The 16,015-nt window shown below is 36.2% G+C and overlaps 1 protein-coding gene across 1 annotated transcript in view; it reads right to left on the reverse strand.

The window, feature by feature from the left end:
- chst1 (carbohydrate (keratan sulfate Gal-6) sulfotransferase 1) overlaps positions 1 to 12,643 on the reverse strand; it is a 40,152-nt gene extending 27,509 nt beyond the window's left edge. The window contains exon 1 of the mRNA XM_015338517.2: positions 12,469 to 12,643. The gene's annotated coding sequence lies outside the window, so the exon portion shown is untranslated. The remainder of the gene's footprint in view (positions 1 to 12,468) is intronic.
- Positions 12,644 to 16,015: the final 3,372 nt, after the last annotated feature.

Consider the following 16,015-nt stretch of genomic DNA (forward strand, 5'->3'; position numbering starts at 1 on the left):
TACATTGCAGGCACTTGAATATGAAGTATGCTGAATTTGAGTCATTTGTCAGTCATTTTCATCAAATTTAAATATTACATTCATTTTTATTCTTTCGTCTCTTGCATACACATGCTTTCTGCTGACAGATAAAATGTTTATGTGGAATAAATCCAGCTTTAATTACCTTGACTGAATTAATAAGGAACTCTCTAATTATCTCCTATTTTTCCCTAGGTGAAACACATTTGATCTTCACCATATGTCTATTCACTTGGTATTTTTCACTCCAGCAGTTTTAAATCTAAACATTTTTTTTTCTGAAGCCACTCAGGTACTGCACAGCAAACAGTGCTTTAATTGAAAATTCTCTGTGACGGAAATGGTAAACTCTATTAACTCTTGTGTCCTTTGGAGACTGAGACAGATTTTCACTTCAACTTCTTCATAGTCTCTCTGAAATTCAACACAATTCTGATCTGAAACAATATAGAATAGTCCTCACACTATTTTCCTACAATCCAAAGTTCCAACATCTGAAGAGAGAATAAAAAAAGTCACAATCCAGCTTTTCTCAGGCATGGTACACAAGCTGAAATTCAACCTGAAAACGTGTTGTTGTAACTGTTAGCAGCTTAATTAATTTCGCAGTATCCAATTCAAATCTGATTTCCTATAGTATAAAAGAACAAGATGCAAGTATACTTTGCAGACAATCAATATGAAAAGGTTTCTTGTGAAATACCTATACAGTACATCAGGATCACTACTTCTATTGGATAATGGAGTGTGTGAGGTCTGAACACATTTAGAAGTGACTCAACACTGGTCCGTCTGTTTTGTTTAGAGGGCAGGAGATCTACCAATCTTCATTGTGGTGGAGGGTATCTATTTAAATGAAAAGTACAACAATGTGAGGAAAGAGTCCATTTTCTAAAAGCATTATACTGGACAAATTGGCTGTGGTGTGAGTGTGTGTCTGTGGGACTGTCAACCCCTACCTTGTGCCTGCTGCTTACCAGAATAGGAAGAAGCTTTTAGAAAATGGATGGATGGAGGGACAGAGACCATGAATATGATTCCTCAAAATCCCGAAGAAGCCTTAACGTTCTTTCTTCTTTAGAGAATGGGCAATTCTGCTTCTTTATTTGCAGCTCACACTCTGCTGCAGCTCCCCTCTGTAACCTTTTCAGATACAGAATCAGGCAGCTCTGTTTTGATTTGATGAGTCTGACTGGCAGGGTGCATTTCTCATACAGAGCTCTACCAGTGTTTATGGTTTTATATATGTATAGTTTAAGTTATATTACAAAATTGTTTAATGACAATTTTGCAAACATGCAAGGATCTAGGCTATGGATCATATATATGTATATACAGTGCCTTGCGAAAGTATTCGGCCCCCTTGAACTTTTCAACCTTTTGCCACATTTCAGGCTTCAAACATAAAGATATAATTTTTTTATTTTATGTGAAGAATCACCAACAAGTGGGACACAATTGTGAAGTGGAACGAAATCTATTGGATTTTTGAAACTTTTTTAACTAATAAAAAAAATGAAAAGTGGGGCGTGCAAAATTATTCGGCCCCCTTGCGTTAATACTTTGTAGAGCCACCTTTTGCTGCGATTACAGCTGCAAGTCGCTTGGGGTATGTCTCTATCAGTTTTGCACATCGAGAGACTGAAATTCTTGCCCATTCTTCCTTGCAAAACAGCTCGAGCTCAGTGAGGTTGGATGGAGAGCGTTTGTGAATAGCAGTTTTCAGCTCTTTCCACAGATTCTCGATTGGATTCAGGTCTGGACTTTGACTTGGCCATTCAAACACCTGGATACGTTTATTTGTGAACCATTCCTTTGTAGATTTTGCTGTATGTTTGGGATCATTGTCTTGTTGGAAGATAAATCTCCGTCCCAGTTTCAGGTCTTTTGCAGACTCCAACAGGTTTTCATCCAGAATGGTCCTGTATTTGGCTGCATCCATCTTCCCCTCAATTTTAACCATCTTCCCTGTCCCTGCTGAAGAAAAGCAGGCCCAAACCATGATGCTGCCACCACCATGTTTGACAGTGGGGATGGTGTGTTGAGGGTGATGAGCCGTGTTGCTTTTACGCCAAACATATCGTTTTGCATTGTGGCCAAAAAGTTCGATTTTGGTTTCATCTGACCAGAGCACCTTCTTCCACATGTTTGGGGTGTCTCCCAGGTGGTTTGTGGCAAACTTTAGACGAGACTTTTTATGGATATCTTTGAGAAATGGCTTTCTTCTTGCCACTCTTCCATAAAGGCCAGATTTGTGCAGTGTAAGACTGATTGTTGTCCTATGGACAGACTCTCCCACCTCAGCTGTAGTTCTCTGCAGTTCATCCAAAGTGATCATGGGCCTCTTGGCTGCATCTCTGATCAGTCTTCTCCTTGTCTGAGCTGAAAGTTTAGAGGGACGGCCAGGTCTTGGTAGATTTGCAGTGGTCTGATACTCCTTCCATTTCAAGAAGATCGCTTGCACAGTGCTCCTTGGGATGTTTGAAGCTTGGGAAATCTTTTTGTATCCAAATCCGGCTTTAAACTTCTCCAAAACAGTATTACAGACCTGCCTGGTGTGTTCCTTGGTCTTCATGATGCTCTCTGCGCTTTCAACAGAACCTTGAGACTATCACAGAGCAGGTGCATTTATACAGAGACTTGATTACACACAGGTGGATTCTATTTATCACCATCAGTCATTTAGGACAACATTGGATCATTCAGAGATCCTCGCTGAACTTCTGGAGTGAGTTTGCTGCACTGAAAGTAAAGGGGCCGAATAATTTTGCACGCCCCACTTTTCATTTTTTTATTAGTTAAAAAAGTTTCAAAAATCCAATAGATTTCGTTCCACTTCACAATTGTGTCCCACTTGTTGATGATTCTTCACATAAAATAAAAAAATTATATCTTTATGTTTGAAGCCTGAAATGTGGCAAAAGGTTGAAAAGTTCAAGGGGGCCGAATACTTTCGCAAGGCACTGTATGTAGTACATTCACATGCAGTATAAAAAAATTTAGAACAGCACCTAAAATCTTTCTTCAAGGCCTACTCAAAAGACATGGTCCTCTGGGGGTTCTCCTCCAACTAGACAAATAGAAGAATATAGTCAGTTTACAACGACCTTCGGGAAGTTGAAAAGGTAAAGTGTGCTAAAGAAATATGTCATACAGATGGGGGTTACACTTCCTCACTCCCTGTAAAACGCTTTGAGTGGAATGTTCAGAAAAGCGCTATAGTATTATGATGACGATGATGATGATAATAATGAGTATACGTATGTTAGCCAGTGGGAATAGCTTCATCCAAAGAAGCAAAATGTTTGATAATGGCAGAGGTAAGGCAGCGAATCTAGTTCCCGGAAACTTTATTAACAATATAGAAAGAGTTCTGGATGTTGCAAAATAAAGTATTCATAAGCTATCCCGTAAAATGTGTAATCACTTTCACTCTTAATACCCTCTAGCGTGAATGAGCATGCAATGAGATTGTATTGATAGAAAAGTGAAGTTTAATGTTAAAGGCATTTAAAATTTGTATTGCATGACGAAAATTAGGAGAAAATACTGTTGGAGGCATAGGATACAGATTTGTAATTCTGTCTATATGAATTAGTACAGTACCAGCACTGATTACAAGATATATCAACAATCACAATAACAGTCATAATATAATCATATTAAGATCATTACATATGATGTTTTTCTCCTGTTTGTTTTCATTACAGAGTATGATTATGTTTTATTTTTTGATGCTTGACATACTTATAATAACTGTGGTGTCATACATAAATTATCCAATAAATGCCAACAACCTGCATTTTCAATTAAAGTTTACAAGTTTATCTGCTCCGGCAGTTCTAATACTGTATCTGCAGCTTTCAAAACATAGCAGGACGATGATCTCCAAAGGCAGATTTTCCACATGAATCAATTCTGAGGTCTGACAAATTTGTAGGGAGTGACTAATGAGCAGCTTATGTGTGCCATCGCACACCCATCCAAAGAAGAGGCTTGGATACAGACTTGCTTGTAAATTAATTCTGTGACTAAACAAGGTGACAAGAGTGGCTGAGCAATGACCTCATAAAACTGTCACCTAGGCATTCTATTATACTGAGGAATATGCACATTAAAATATAGTCATGGAAAATATTACAGAAAAGAGTCTTTCTAAATGACTCTATCAAGTGTCAAATGATGAATAACTGGTAGCGCAACCTGAATGAAATATATTGTTAAATCCCACCCCTCAAAATAAAAAAATAAACATGAAAGATAGGTCCTGTTTATTATAGTCAGCTTAGTTTACCATTAGCGCAGTTTGTACCTTGTTTCATTTTCTTTTCCTAGACAGGGCTGCATTCTGAGATTTCCTCAAAAACCAATTTTCATTTATATTTCCCTAAGGCACGGTATGCCTCATGTAGCATCCCACATTTGGGCTTTCTCAAAATCTTCCTCAATGTTCATGGGGCTATGTGCTTTATCTTCAAATATCAGTGTACACATCAGGGAGAGACCCAAATATATAAAGGGTCACTTTTAGTTTAAACTGCTTTACCAACATGTTCATCATGCAGCACTCTAGAGAGTTAAAATGGATTTCAAAAGATTTGAGTCCCGTTCAAAATTTGCTCTACTTTCTTTTATCTGAGCATATAGAATATACTTGTTTTATGAGAAAAGGAAATGAAGAATGGCTTTTTAATCCCCCCTTTTGTGAAGTTACCTCTCGCATTCTCAGATTGTGATACACCCCCAGTAAGCCTACAGCATATCACAGAAAGAAAATTATAAAGTGATCAAAAAGCTTTTCAAATCTGGACTACCATGTACTAGAGCTCAATCAGTAGAGGCATTCACTCTGTGCAGGTTGAACTGTATCATACAGGTGTGTGTGTATTATATCCATAGCCCACAAGTTGGGTCACAGCCATATGTATGTTAATTAAGTTTATTAAAGCAGAGATTCGTCTAAAAATTAAGTGAGAATTCAACTCAACTTGAGTAGCTTTCCAGATTCCTGGTACTCATCCAATTCCACCAACTTCAGTAACACCGAATAGAATTTGTGACACTCTTGCTCAGTGTGTAGCAATGTTCTCTTTGAGAGCGTTAGTAAGTGAGTGGTTGCCAACAGTAGCTTAATGGACAAATGTCTGCAAATGTTTCTACTGGATATGAACAACATCCCACTGACTAACAAACTTTGGCACTGCAGGAAAGAAGTAGTAAGTGGAAAGAGCACTGAGAGTTTGAAATTCCTTTCTTCTTAGTTAACTCGATCTCTGTGGTGTGCTCTTTGTGTAAATACACAATAGAGCCAATTGAAAGAAGCTTACTTTATGATGTTAATGCTGCAAAGCATGTTTATTTTGTGAGGGCATGAAGCTACAGTATGGAGTGGGAAAAATTCTGACTACATTTGAGGACACAACCCTGAGCAGGTTGTGAAAATGTCTTATTTTTATGACTATTTGATTTCACTAACTTTTACAGAGTAACATTTACAACGAATTTAAGCAAATTAATTTAAAGTCTGAAATTTATTGGAACATGTTTATGAAAGGCCAATATAAATTTGATATTTAAATCACAATACGAGAAATAATTATCTTTGTGTGTAGTGTGCAAATTCTGACTGAATGCCTCCTTCTGCTTATTTTAGACAAGAAAAGGGAACTATCAAAGGAACAATGAATGTATTCAAAAGAAGTTCTTCCTGAAAAAAGGCAAGTAAATGCTTCCAGCATTAATACATTATTCACCTTCTGAAAATACCCTAAACCTTTTAATTCTTCACTATAATTAAAGAGAGCTGAGAGCTCTCTTGAGAGAGAGCCATTGAACTCATATTCATTATAGAACTGAAGTTTCCCACCACAAACAGTATACCTAATCTCACTAACTGGCAGTTTCCACCAAAATAAGAATTTGTTTATTTCTGTTGGGGTCAAGAGCTGCTCCAGGCTACAAAAGTGAGTCAATTTTTCATCTGCTCCTTAATAATTAAAAATTTGGACTAAGAAGGTGTCCATGACAAGGGTTTGAAAACAAAATTAGTCATTTTACGGTATTCTCCTTTTTTCATATACAATACAGTTAGATCTGCATTTCAAGGGAGTTTAACAAGCTCTCAGTCCCCTAGCATGACAGAAAAAATGACAGGTCAATAAATGTTTATTATGCCACCCGTCCATTGTTAAGGGACTGTGCTTAAGCTTTCAGATTTTGAAAGATTGCTGTGGCAGCTTGTAGGAACTATGCTTTCAAAGAACAAAGGTTGTGCAACATACTGTATGTTGTTCTTCAGTTAACATAATACACTATACTTCTGTTGACTTCGATGACAGCTAATTTTTCTAAAAGGTTTGTATTTGTTGCAACAGGACAAAGTTATTGTGTATTATAATACTTAAAAATGATGAGCAAAAACACTTTACCTTTTAATAATATGCTCTTGTATTGTGCTCTCCATCCTTAAGATCTGCAAAACTACACACAGATATAGTATACATATTATCCATCTACAGAGATTGTAGAGGAGATTCCATACGCTTCTGCTGTCGGTTAACTGTTTTGCTTTTCTGTAGAGCTCGGTTTAAAAGGAAACTGAGCTTCGTGTAAGTTTTGGGTTCAATGATCTTATGTAGGTCATGGTACCTAGGCACTTTCTCCATATGTTCTGGGGAAGCTCCAAAGAATATCCATGCTCCTGAGAACTGAAATCTGGGAAGGATGACAAGCCTTTTTTCTCAGCCTTTTCAAATCATCATAATCATTCCTGACTTCATTTCTCCAACATATGTACTGTATATATTGTACACAAATCCCTTTTCTTTTCACAGTCCACCTCACGTACAGTATTTTCCTCCACCTGTGCAGCTTCCCCTTGGTTAACTCCCCCAGCCTCCTGATTCCGTGGCCAGGGGTCTGTTCCTCAGCAACACAGGATAAGCCAAATTTCACTATGCCTACATATCTCGCAACAGGTGACCTTGATTAAAATTACCTTCTTTTTCCTTACCATGCAATTATGGCTGTTGTTGGTCAAAGGTACAAAAATACCCAGCTGATTCAGCTATGTCTCAAACCCGACATCATTTCTCAGTGTAATACACATCACGCTATTTCAGCTGAATGGCATCCTATGTGTGGTTTGAAGCCTAAAGAAAGTGAATGGCAGCTCTCGGAGGCTACAATCACAAGAAAGCTGTGATAAAAGGCAGTTCTTCACATGTTACTAGGAATAGGGCTATAAAGAATGATTCCTAATGGCTGGAACGGTTGGCAGTTCTTTTTTAAAAAAATAAAAACATGTTGCAAAGACCAAGTGGAATGTACAAAAGAAACATATACAGTGCGAGACAATGGTATCTGTATTATGTTTGGGCACAGAAATGCACTATTTAGGTTGCATGGTACGTGAAGCTCTGAATACACTTAATTGTTTTCCTGACTGCACTTCTTAAAGGGTTTTTCAAAATTTTAATCAGAACTATCTTTAGAACAAAGAGGTGTGATTGTGTCTCCTGTACTGGACTCAAAATGCATTGTTAAACACTGGTAGGACTTCAGATTGTATTTTGTAGCTGTTCTTAGCAGAATTTTTTTTCTTCTAATTACGTCACTATACAGATACTAATGTTCATGACAGCGTATTTGACATTTTTGAAAGAATTAATGAGCTGCTTCATGTGACATCAGTGCAAGAACTATTGGGGTTTAAGAAGATGGTGTCATTTCTTAAAAAGTATATGAATAAGGACTGAGCTTATTGTGTATGAAATCTTCATGCACTGGGCATTGGGGTTATGGGAATAATATGGGTATGAAAGTCATCAAGGAAAAGTAGAAATTAATGAACCAGAAGAGGAAATTCTTAAGTTTAAAATCATTACATTTGTTTCTGAATGTTTCAAACAAGTCCTGCAGCCCTTTAAAAAGAACTGTTAAAGCAGCACAAATAAGCCTGTTGTTTAAGGTTTGCTTGCTTGGTAGATGTGGTTCAGCAGTTCAAACGCCTTTTGGCATGTTCAGCTTTGACTGTGCTTGTGACAGATGTGAGAGATTTAAAAACTCCAATTTTTAATGAAAGCCTACCAAAAACACAGACTCTGTATCCCTAGCAACTGACTACCCTCCTGTATGTTGTTATTGCATCAAGATCAATTCTTGCTACATACAGTATTGAAATGCAAAAAGACAAGCTTCAAATATATTACAAATATACCATGTTGCTAAATACTATACTGTGGTGTTTTTAGAAAGGCAAAAGGTGTGTAAATTATACCATTAGTTAATATATTGTAAACAATAATTTAGCTATTAATATGCTTTTTTCAGTTTAACATTGGAACTGTAGTTCTCAATGAACAGAAGTCCAAACAGGTTGTTGTAATATAAACAACCTATTCAATTCTTAAAACTGCCATATGAGAAGTAAAAAAACAAAAAACAGTCAATACTTAACCTCAAGGCTCATTAGGCAAGAGCTGATTCCAGCATTAATAGCATTAAAGGGGAATTGCGATGCTTTTATTATATTTCGGAGTTAGAAAGAATTGGCATTTATGAGAGCATTTCAAACCACAATGAAAGTAAAATGTACACAGTAATGTGAATATGAGGTTTTACACATCACAACATTGATGACATTTCCAGGTACGTGCAGTGCCATATTCTGCAGTTCAGAAAGAGGCAACAACACCTCAGGTAAGGTGAAGCAGCCTTATTACATTGTGAACAAACAAGCTTGTGAATACATCTTTTAACCCAAAAGAAATATTGGTCTCTTCTTTGAGATGGTTTTGTCAACACATACTACTTGTTAACTTTGCATGCAGACCACATTGGAACATTTGTGTGGTGAAATTTCTCACTTTTGCCCGTGACATAACCAGGGGTTTTTGAGAACCAACGAATAAACAGTACTATCACAAAGTTCACGAATTAGTGCTTAATTTAGAATTTGTAAAATTTTGCAATACCGTCATTTAATTTTGTTACCAAGATTTTATAACCGGTCTGGGAAATTAGGAATGCAGTTCCCTTTTGCTTGACTCCAACCCGTTTGGTAAAACGCCAAACTCAAGCATACACTAAACTGCAGTATCTATAGTGTGGATTTGCATCCACAACCATTGAATTAGAAACAGATCAGACTAATTTAAATAGAGCTCTAACCACTATTCTATACTACACCTTTACTAAGTTGCTACAGAAAAAAGTCACAGGAAATGTGCCCCTAATGAGGAACAATTATGGCCCTGAGAACAGACATTTTAGGTATTACACAGTCAGTTGTAGCCTACTACATTAGCAATTGATTAAAATCACTGTTTCAGCCTGTATCTTTTTTTCTGTGTGGTGAGCACCAGTCTATATGAAGGTCTTGTGCTTGCTGTTAATGAGACAATGTAATACACTAAAGAAACGGCAGTGGATTTTTTTGAAAAAATTTGAGAGAAATACAGGAGGAACTGTTCCATGATTTAACAAGAAGCTCTAAAATGTTATGTTCTGTGAATGTCAACACAGCTCAAATGCCTCTAGACATGGATACATTTTAGCATGTCAACCACACAGTACTAATCGGATCATGCTACTTGAATTCATACAAGCATTTATTATATGCAAAAGCATGAATTTGAACAATACCAATAGCATTTGTAGTATTACAGTGTATATACACCAATTATATACAGTAGTTTTTTGTAATGAACCGATGCATTGAACTGATTAAAGTAACACAATGAAATGATTGTTAAAGGTTTCTTCAATACATGGCTTGATATGAGCCAACAGAGATATCTTGAGGCTGGCAGACTGAATTACTGGCAAAAAAAATGGGTTATTGAAAATACACCGCTCTAGTCATTACGTGCAGTATACAGGTGGTGCTTTAATTGGAAACGCTAAACAATGTTACAACAGGGTGCATTGTGTTATTTCTTTCTGCCTTTGCATTGTTGAGTATTTTCTGTATAACATAAATTGAAATTCTCTGTCTAGAATTTTGTCAATGCTGTAACAATCCAGCAGTATTCGACAGTAGATTTAAGAATATGCATATAATAAAGAAAATTGCAAAAAATATTCAATATTGGCTTGAGAACTTGAAATTACTGTCACAGCAAGATGAACATCTCACTCAAGAATAAAAGTGAAACCAGGCAGTGATATACTTTGTAAAATATGATGGAAAGTGAAAAATTATTTTTAAGGAAACTGTGATATTTTAACTGGCACATCAAGTTCTGTTGGAACTGATAAATAAAGCCAACATTAGCTGTTTTGTACATGAAGATTGAGTCATTTCTGCATGATCAGTAGTGCTTGTGGGTGAATTCTGTGGGAGTTCTTGTCTCAGAATAATATCAGCTAAGTGGGTATGACTAGTTGGATTTTAGATTTTAGATTTTTAGATTAAATTACCAAAAGCATAAATGTACAATTAATAAGTCTAAAAATAGTTAGACGTACTTGTATGCCTTATACCAGTGCTGCCTCTGATATGAATGATTAAAAAACATGTAAACGAATGTTTTGCTTTGCCACCTGCTAACACAGCCTTTCCTGTCTCTATTTTCCCTTTTTTGGGACAGAATTATTGTTTTCTTCTTCCATCCAGAGAATGAATCCAAACTGTAGATGGTAAACATAATAGTTTAAAATTCAGGATCTGGTTTTACCCCATTAAAAATAATTAATTCTTAAGAAGTTTATGCTAAAGCATAACATACTGTATATACAGCATACAGTAAAAACACAAGAGGTTTTTATTCTAAAAGAATAGCTGTTACTCAGCTAGTGTAAAATAATCCAAACACCCTCTTTTATATTAAGGTCAAACAGTAATTCAGACAGATGACTCTTTTCTAGTGTTTGTTATGAGCAGATGGTAACGAAAGGCTGCCATGGGATTTCGGACTATATTGATTGTACAACAGGTGAGGCTCAGTACTGCAGGATTAATTGGTTTATCATCAGCTCGTTGCGATCACTTTAGGTTCTTGCTACAATCTGAGGCATAATGGCGGTAGTGAATGGTATTTGAAGTGTTTTTTAGCCATTCCATCTCTTATCTGTGATCTAGATGTACAGTACATCTGGTACTGCGGCTCTTTTATAGTATTAAAAAAAATCTGCCTTTAAAAATGATTTGATTAGACTCAATATGAATTCAACAATACACAGAAATGTAAACACAGCAGAGGTTTTGTTAAATAACATGTTTGACTTACACTATGAGTGCAAAGTATTGATTCTAAGTTGCATTCTTCTTAGAGAAGATTTTTTTAAAGAAAATTGCAATTGTATATACAGTTATAATAAAAAGCACCCTGAAGGACAAAGATAGTATTTTAATGTTTTCCAGGAATAATAAAAAGGTGTAAATGTGCCATTTGCTACAATAGTTGCAAATGACTCGTGCATTCAGCTGTTCTGTATAAGCAGTTCTTTTATCCTAATTATGCAGCACAAACAGCCTGAGCATGAAACTGGATTGTTTTGGAACAGAGACCTGGTAAGCCTTAATTAAAAGAAGAAATTCAAATAGCTACTGAGATCCTCTTGAAACACAAAAGCTGCAATTGATATTAATGGGGGCAGCTATCAACTGTGACATTGTCAACAGGAGTTGGACACAAAATGAACATAAGATTTAAAGGATGCCTGCGGTTGTTTTGACACAAGTCCATTGTAAACAGCAATGCTTGTGTATATTGCAAAATTATCCTTATGAATATTTATATGTGACATCTTGTCACTCTGTATATCTTTCATATCCTGAACTTCTTTTTCAATTTAATAATGTCTTGTATAATGTCAAGACTGGCTTTTGAGTGTTGCCTTTTTTCTCTCACAGAGATGATGGACTTACTTAGGACTCAGGACTGGAAAACAGTTTGGAGCAATTCAGGAGCAATCTACTGTAAATTGAATGTACTGCAAATGTTTTGTTAATCTGCGGGACATCAAGAGAAGTTGCCACATGAATGGCATAGCTGAAGTTACTGTACAAACACAGGAGAGCTTCCATGTTGCTGAAAACGAAAAAGACAGCATGAATATATATTTGGATGGTTATCCTTGAGAGATAAATACTGTATCTTAGTGGCTGGATAATGGGCAATTAAAGCAGACATGAAGGCTGTTAGAACCTATAATTTCACCCTTTTATATGTGTATATATTGTTAAATATTTTTAGACAAATATATGTTCATTTTTCAGCACTCAGTCATTATGAATTTATTTTTTTCTAAAAAGATGTAGTCTCTAATAGCCCTCTTCATCTTCCCTTGAAACCAATTATTTCAAAGCTGCCTCTTTTCTCTTCTTTTAGGTGTCTGCTTGCATACTTGTATGCATGTTTGCATTTGGTATGCAGCTCCCTTTTAAGTTCCTATATGTACATGGATCTTTCGAGGAAAGGCAGATGAACTGCTGTAACCTACCATTGTACTCCTTTGCTTTCTGATATCCGTCATGGAGCCATCCCTCTCCTAGTCTTCCGTTTGATCCATCTGGTGGAACGGCTGGACTCTGCTGACCTGACTGGGTTGCAGAAAGGGTGTTGCTTCATCCCTTGCAGCACACCAGCAACTCACACCATCTGTTTTCTCTCTGTGCATCTTATCTGCATTTCCTGGTGGAACGCTTTTGATGCAAAATTAATTAAAATCAGATTTAAGAGCATGAGCAGTATTCACAACTGCAAAGCAGTCATAACAATAAAAAAAGAACAGCGCACTCTTTCTGTCTTTGCAAGAGCACTGCTTCTGTAAAATGTGTTGGTTGTTATTTCTGAAAGGCTCATTGTGCTGCAGTCTAAAAAGGTCAGAAGATTGGACCAGCACAGTTCTCACCACACGACTACTGTGCAACTCCCTCTTGAGCTGCCTTTTAGTCAATACAAGCTGGGATTCTCATCTACAGTTTTGTAGGCCACCGTACAGGATTTCACTGTCCCTTTTTAATTATACACTTTGCAATTGAAATGGAATTTTCACTGTTTTCAAATAGGGACATATTAGTGCAATTAATTTTCAGTTGGAAAAGGAATCCTTTTTCACTGGTCTTAAGCTGCAGATGTTTCAAAGAGATGCACAACTCGAACTAGACTGTAGTCTTTGTGGGATGGACACCTGCAGTGCAGTATGCTGTGTGTTCTTTGTGCAGTTGTTTGTGACAGACTATGGATGCTACATACTGTAGTAAATGGCGATGTGTGATTAAGTATATTGGGTATTAAGAAATGTGTTTTGCAGGTTCAGAGACGAATAAGAGAAGAACCTACAGTATCTGGTCCACAAGTAAAAAACCTCGTTTGCAAAATATATTTTGATGACACCTTTTTTTTATGATGCAATAAAAGCACGTGTTTTGAATTCCAATCTCATTCCCTCCATTGTGTTGACTTTTTCTCTGAGATGCCTGTATTTAGCCTTCAAGAAAATTTGGCAAGAACACAGAAACCCAGTTATACTGTATCTGAGCAGTTCACAACAACATTGTAATGCTGTACTTGAATTAAACTAAATTCTAAATTCTATCAGTAGCCAAAACTCCTTCATAAACACTACACAACTTTTTCTTGCTTTCATGTCTTTAATGTGGAAAAAATCAAGGTACAAATGCTCACTTACCGTACATAAGAAACCTGTAAGGTACAGGTCTGAACATCAATACCAAATTAGCACATTATAGTGTAAGAAGCAAAAGGATCTTTAATTTTCAAAATACTGTGCTGAATATTTTTATGTATATAAAACATTTGCATAAAGGATGCATATTGTAGTACAAGAATTCTAGTTCTCCCTCTAACCAAAGATAATTACAGTATGTACTACTTAGCACTGTAAAAAGTGCCAATTGCTGATATCTAGTTGTTTTTCTGCAGTATCAAAGCTCTTGTGTGCATTGCTTCTATCAATCAACAGCATACAGTACCTTACTGATTTGCATGGCTAATTTAATTAGGAAACAGTGTTAACAACTGTGTTTACAGTGATGCATTCATTTAAAAAATAATTAAGCACATTACATAGGGAAAGGTGAAAAATCCAAGCATACTGACATTTTGCATATTTTTTTTTAAGTTAAAAAATGTAATTGAAAAAAAAACATTTTGTTCAAGAAGGTCTCTCCTGTGCCAACAATTTCACCAATATATCTTTTGAAGGGGAGGTTATTTTATTCACTGAATATTATTGATTTATTTCTAATTTCAACAGATGCAGGCAAAACCCCACAAGTTAATGCATTTTAGTGGTTCGTTGATTGGTATGTAAGGATTGCAGGCACTCTTTTGCATGCTTACTTGAGGGACACCGCCAAAAGAAAGAATTCAGAACCCCTGTTGTGCAGAGATCCAAGGGCTTGCTCCAGGAGTGGCACATACAGTATAGAGCAAAGCAATGCAAGCCAGTGTCTCATTATTTGTAACTGTGTTGGAAGTGGCAGCATGCCATGTAATAGGGCAATATTTTTTCTTGAATTTTAGCTGTAAATTTCTTACGTGCATCTTAAGAAATACCAACTGCTCAGCAATCCATAAGCTACGCAGTTGTGCTAGTACCACCTTCCATCATTGTTGTTGAAGTTATGGCAAGTATGTTGGAAAAAATGATCACTTTGGGATTTTGTATTCATACTTATCCTATGGCACTCCTTTCATAGTTATACTAGCACTGAATTTCTTAATCTCCAAGCTGCCAGTTTGAAGCAGGCAGTAATTTATCTTCAATAACAGTAACATGAGTATCATATAAATTAAGCTTAGCTTGGTGTCATCAGGATACAGACAGAGATTATGAAATTGAAAACCTTTGCCTTAATCATTAACATATGAACACAATTGCAGTGGAACTGACATTGAGCCCTGTGAGACTCCATTTCCTATTATCGCTTTCTGTGATTTAACATTATTTAACACCATGAACTGCTCCAGATCTCAGAGATAATTAAACAGAGTCCAGTCGGGTGGTTATGACCCCTAGGGCGAATAGCATAAGAAACAAGTTTCTAAGAACTTTTGAGCAGAGTATTGTAATTTCAATTATAAGGAAACAGTTTCATTTTAAGATTATAGAGTAGGTCATACACATAAAAGGATGCAATTCATTGAAATGGTAGAACTATAGAACAGGATTACTTAGAAAATTTGCTTCCCATTTATCGCCTAGAAGTAATTCTCTACTGAAAAAGCATCTCTTCATTACTGATATTTGCACCACCGTTTAAAGTGAGTTACTACACATGAAAAGTGGAGACAAAATATCTCTTTAATGCTTCCAGACATGCATAATACAGGTTTTATAATTAAAGAAACATAATCCATGCCAGTTATAACCTGCTTAACCTGCAGCAACTCACTCAAATGATGGTAATTAATTTTTGGTTGAATGCCTGATACTACCAGTACTACCAGTTATAGATTATGTATTTGTTTCTATACAAATATTAAAGACAACTGATTCTTAAATCTTCAAAATTCATTAGAAGAGAAATCTCAAACTCAGAGGCTGCTGCAAATGCCTATTAAAATAGCTTGCCCTTGGTCACCTCTCCATTCAGATGAATGCCAATCATGTTGCAGTTGTGTCCAGAAATCAGAAAAAATAAATAGGTGTCTTGAAAGCAAATTCTTATCTCAATGAAAAGTCATTATAGAATGTCTCTCCTCACTAAAACTTCAGAAGCAGTTATCATATTTCTGGAATACAGTACTGTGTTTGAAATAGGCAAAGACAGGTTGCTGGTTTGGACCGTGAGATAACACCTGGGTCTGGTGCTTGATAACTGGATGCTTCACTATTTCTCTGAACTGTTGTTTTAGAATATAATAGAATAGCCAAACATGAATCATGAAGACTGCATTCTTTGTGACTTAAATTTAAATGAATTTACTTTAAAATTCATTTAAATTTAACTCTGAGTTTGAAAAGTGCCAATATCACCTGTGGCATAAATAAAGTTTATAATAGGTAATAATTACTATTG

The sequence above is a fragment of the Lepisosteus oculatus genome, chromosome 21 (assembly GCF_040954835.1).
Source record: "Lepisosteus oculatus isolate fLepOcu1 chromosome 21, fLepOcu1.hap2, whole genome shotgun sequence".
NCBI classification, from domain to species: domain Eukaryota; kingdom Metazoa; phylum Chordata; class Actinopteri; order Semionotiformes; family Lepisosteidae; genus Lepisosteus; species Lepisosteus oculatus.